Below are 5947 nucleotides of genomic sequence, written 5' to 3'. Positions count from 1 at the left end.
ACATCCCCCCACAAGGGAGAATGAATGCGTGTGCATGAGCAGTGATTGACATGCAGTTAGACACCCCCCCTGGCCCTTATTGGTGCATCTGAAAAGTTGGACACAGTTGAACAGGGAGCGGTGGATTTTTGTTTATCCCACTGAAGCCTGTAGGTGGAGCCAGATTTTTTATTTTAAATGTAATGTAAATGTACTGTTCTTATGTAGCGCTTTTCTAGTCTCATTGACTACTCAAAGCGCTTTAACATAGTACAGGAACCATTCACCATTCACACACATTCATACACTGTGGCCGAGGCTGCCGTACAAGGAGCCACCTGCTCATCAGATAATCAGTCACACACATTTACACTCCGATGCATAGCATCGGGGGCAACTCGGGGTTCAGTGTCTTGCCCAAGGACACTTCGACATGGGACTGCAGGGCCAAGGATCGAACCACCAACCTTCCAATTGGCAGGCAACCGCTCTACCACTGAGCCACAGCCACCTGAATGACCTGCTTCATGTAGTTCTACTGGAACATTGGGTCAGTTTCAGCAGATATGACAGAAAGGTAGTTTTATAAGGCTTACCTACTGCATCTTTAACTAGGAAATGTCTTTAGTTGTGTACCCCGACGTCATCGGGTGTTTCTTCCTTTTACTCATAATATCAGATCAGACCTAGCAACACATTCTCATGGACGGGTCCGTATGATATAGTACAAAGATGTATGCACACCAAAACATAAGATATCATACAAAAACTGGGAGACTGCTGGCTGGTCATGTGACATTGGCTACAGAGCTCCATCACAGATCAGTCATATCATTAGTTAGTAGGCGTATTTAGCTGCTACAGAGCTCTGAGATGCCGGCTACAAAAAAGTTGAATATTTACATCTTATAGCGCTTAACTTTTCGCCGCTTTTTGAACTCATGGTTAAAAGGTAAAACAAACAAAAAAGAAGCAACAAAGGCGTTGAAAAAACAGACCTGAAACCCATCTGGTTTTAGATTAAAATAAAAAAAGCAGCAACAGCAGACTCAGTTTGCAGAACATCTTTTTAAAAAACCCACTTGTGTGTTTTTCCACGTGAAGATAATGAAGCTGGTGTTAAAACGCCTGAGGTAGCTGGCTGATTACCGGCAGGAGTTCAGTCTTACACGTGCATGTGCATGTAGATGTAACGAAAGACTCTGCATGTTTAAAAAGGACGCAGCAGTGGCGAGATGAGACGCCTGCAGAGAGGACGACACCCCTCCCGCTGAGAGCGCAAACAGAGATGCAATATTAAAGAGCTGAATCAGCTGCAGATACTTGTTTCACTCAGGAGCACATAACAGTTATATTATGGAGATGTATTTTCAACCTGGACCCTATTTTACAATTCTGTTGTGTCTAAGTGACATATGTGAACAACAGTCTTTGAAACTGGTCCAGTATTGAGACAGCTCCTGCAGCAGAGCGTGTGTGTATGTGTGTGTGTCTGTGTGTGTGTGTGTGTGTCTCTGTGTCTGTGTGTGCCTGCAGAGGATCACTGGATCGCTGTTTTTGGTGTGACTGCAACAACCCTCTCTTTCCCTGTCTTACTGATGTCCTCTCCATCTTTGCATCCCTCTATCCCCCCCCGCCCCCCCCAAAGTCAACCGCTGCCGACCTCCAGCTGAAGCCATCTCCTCTGTTTGTTAGCAGCATAAAAGTTTAATGTGGCATTGGATTAACTGCCACTGCAGCGCAGGAGGAAGGATGGGAAGAGAGAGGAAAACAAAGACCGGAGAATGAAGCAGGAAATGTTTGGTAAATGGGAGGAAAGATACGGGAAGAAAAATCAAAGAGAAAAACTTAAAAAAGGGGGAGACGTGAAGAAAATATAAACTGTGAGCACAGAACATATACACACACACACACACACACACACACACACACACACACACACACACACACACACACAGACACACACACACACACACACACACACACACACAGAGACACAGACACACACACACTCACAGAGTTTTGTGAACAGCATGTTATAAATGATAATTACTCCCTTTTGCCTTTTGTAGGGCCCGAGCACCAACAGTGTCGGGCGGCACAAGCCCTGTAGAAACTGCTCCATTTATTCCATCCCCCCCTCCAAAACCTCCCAGGATATGGGTGGTGTGCCCCCACCCCCGCCAACACGAGGGGGGGGGAGGGGGGATTTCATAGGTCAGCGTCCCCTAGTGGTGGCAGGAAATACATCATCATACCTAAACCAGAGAAGGTAACGGTGGCGGTTTTAAACACGTGGTTAATGTGGTGAAACTGTCCCAGCTGGTTAGGTTTAGACACCAAAACTACTGAGTTAGGTTGATATATACTACTGGTCAAAAGTTTTAGAACATTTTTGAAATTCATGCAGTTCAATGTCTTATTGTACTCTGAAATGAAAGAATAGAACAAATAAACAATTTAAGTTAAAAAAGAAATCCTGGAATCAATTTATAAACCAAAATGTATTCAAAATGTTTGACTCATCAAAGTAGCCTCCTTTGGCAGATATAACCCTCCATTTCTGTTTTTATATCTGGGACACATTTGAACTCTCTAATCTCTCTGTTCTCATCATGTCTATCATTCTGGGTTTGGGAACTGCTGCTTGTTGTTGGGATCTTCTTTTTGGGTTTTGATATTTACATTTTAATGTCCTTTTATTCAGCACTTTGGTCAGATTATTGTGTGTTTAAATGTGCTCTTAGAAATAAATTTTACTTACTGAAAGTTAACATACAGACCCAGAGATATGTCGCTTATAATAATTAATCAGAAATCACAATCAGAACAAGTTGTATTGTTTATTAATAATGTTAATTATACAGACGATAGATTATAGATCCAGACCAACATATAATAACAAGCTTATAACACTGACTACACTGCAAGATCTAATTATTATAAATGCATTAAAGACAATTCATATTCCTTCATATATAATATAAACATCACATAATCCTTAGATTTAAAATAAAACATCTGTAACAGACACACACACAGCTACACACAGACACACACACACACACACACACACACACACACACACACACATGAAGGTAAAATGATTTGTAATAAAACTCTTAGGTGACAGTAATGTTAAAAAGTGAATTCCCCACATGTACAGAACAGCTCCCCTGCAGCCTGAAGCAGTGATCCCTATAATCACACGCATCCACAACATCAAGAAAACATCAACTAACTCAATATATACAGTATACAATATAATATCATCTACATAAATACACAACATACTAATACAGACAATAAGGGAACACCTGCACCCTGTCACAATCAAAGGTTACCTTCTAACATTCAAAACTTATTTGATATTATTATAATAATAATCATTGGGTATTTATGTCTTATTTCCCATCATTTCTGTTTGTTGTTTCTGGAATCTCTCTCTCTCTCTGTCTTTTGTGTTCTAGTTTAAATGTTTTCTCTGCATGAATGTGTCTGCGCTCCTCTCTGTCTCTACAGGTTCACAGCGACTACAGCAACACAGAGCATCAGCAGCAGAACACTGAGCACTGAGCATCGCACTTTGAAGAAGGTGGAGTAAATCCTAAAGGGCTCCATGTACACTAATGGTGTAGACACATATAGCCGACGGCCGACCGTTGACACAAAACCCCGTCGATATGATCAGTCGCGTCCCCGAGGTCCAAAAAACTGCCACAGAACAGACCAAAAAGACGAGAGGAGACGAGACGTAATACATCTCTATAACAGCAGGCGGCGCTAATCTGTAATGTTACCCAAGAAATGAAAACCGGCAGCTGATTGGACGAACGCGTCACATGGGTTTGTTTTCTCCGGAAATTCAAACCAGACTGTCATGGCGGCCGAATACGATCTCATATTGGACTAAAATAGTTCACTGAAACATGTTTCTGAAAACATTTCAAGAGAGAAATAGGCCATGCAGTTGCTGAATCTGTCTTCATTTCAGATCAACAAAGGTCAGTTTAAAAGATTTTCATCAGATTTTGAGAGACTCTAGTCACCTCATCCCGCTCCCCATTTCCGGGTGAGTCCCGACGGCCCTGCCGCCGACCAAACATGTCAGGTCGGCCAAAATGAACGCCGACAGCCCCCCCGACGGACGACGGCACGGGACACACCGAACAGACGCGAGTTACTGACCTCGCCAGACTGTCCCACGGCCGATAATCGACCTGATGTGTCTCGGCCCTAACACAGTTCTCTCTGTTGAATCACACAGATCATTTCGGTCATAAATTGCACACCAGTACTCCCCTGCGTCTCACACTGAGATATTAGAGATAACCAGGTTACCATTATTAGAGTACCAGGTCAGTCTGCTCATGGTCTGATACATTAAACTAAAGATTCTTCCCTCTGTTTGGTTCAACTTGATAAACCAAACATGCCACCTATCCTGTCCCCTATCTGTGCATCTGAGAGTGACTTCTTCTCCCTCTGAAAAGAGCTCTATAGCAGGGGGGCCAAATTTGGGGCACACCAACAGCACATAATGTTGCTCTCTCATAGAGGCTTTACAGTAGTACTGACCTGAGTGATTTAACATTAGAGATGAAAACACCAGTGAGTAGTTTTGGTCTACTGAAGGAACAGTCTGGTTTATTTGTCCTAGGTCAGTGGAGATCTGATTCTTCCAACGTGGGGGCTGTTCATCAGTGGAATTAGTGTGTTAGTGATAGTGCACGGCAACACGGTAGATTGTCTCAATCTGTAGGTTCAAATCTACAATATGACTGGTAACACACTGCTGTTGGTTCATCACCAGACACCTGCACCGTGTAAAGTCTGTTCCTGTGACTTAGATAAAACGAAGAGCTGATGTGTTTGTCACCACTTGGTATCTTCCTCTAACATTGTCCATCACTGATGTTGTCTTGTCCCCAGAAACTCTGCTCCATGTTTCTTGCTTATATCTAGAGTCCAGTTTGAGCCACTGGATATCCAGATTATCAGCTGCTCTGGCACATGGCAGGTCCACTGTTTCTCCAATCTGTTACCAAACATGACTTCTTTATCTCATGTTGCAGCATCAGCTCTCTATCCAGTAATCAATGTCCTCTACATGACTCTAAACCCACAGAGGCTGACGGGTCTTCAGACACACATTATTCAGAGAGGAGATATCAGCAGGGATAAAAGAGGGGTGTGTGGTAAAGGTACTTTATTGTCAAATACACATACATGTAGCGAAATTCATTCTCTGCATTTAACCATCCCTCAAGGGAGCAGTGGGCAGCCAATCACAGCGCCTGGGGACCGACTCCAGATCTGAGCCAGTGCCTTGATCAAGGGTACTGACTGGAGAACCTAGTACATGTTTTTGATGGTGGGGGAAACCGGAGCACCCGGAGGAAACCCATGCAAACACGGGGAGAACATGCAAACTCCAAACAGAAAGGCCCAGGAACTACCTGGATTTGAACCTAGAACCTTCTTGCTGTGAGGCCACAGTGCTGACCACTGGGCCACCATGCTGCTGTGTGTGTGTCTGTGCATCTGTGTGTGCTTGTCTGTGTGTGTTTGTGTCTGTGTGTGTTTGTGTGTCTGTGTGTGTCTGTGTGTATGCATGGGTCTGTGTGTGTGTGTTTGTGTGAGTGTATGTCTGTGTGTGTGTCTGTGTCTGTGTGTCTCTGTGTGTGTGTCTCTGTGTGTGACTTTGTGTGCGTGTGCGTGTGTGTCTGTGCGTGTGTGTCTGTGTTTGTGTGCGTGTCTGTGTCCGTCTGTGTCTGTGTGTTTCTGTGTCTGTGTGTGTCTGTGTGTGTGTCTGTATGTGTCTGTGTGTGTTTCTGTGTGTGTGTGTGTGTGTGTGTGTGTGTGTGTGTAAATGAGTGACAGATTAAAGGGCAGCACAAAGAGAAAGAGATAAAGGCAGATGGAGACAAAAGAGAAAGAACAAAATGAATGTTTCCACATTTCTTTC

The sequence above is a fragment of the Perca flavescens genome, chromosome 22, assembly GCF_004354835.1.
Source record: "Perca flavescens isolate YP-PL-M2 chromosome 22, PFLA_1.0, whole genome shotgun sequence".
NCBI classification, from domain to species: domain Eukaryota; kingdom Metazoa; phylum Chordata; class Actinopteri; order Perciformes; family Percidae; genus Perca; species Perca flavescens.
Note: the sequence above shows the minus strand (reverse complement) of the source record.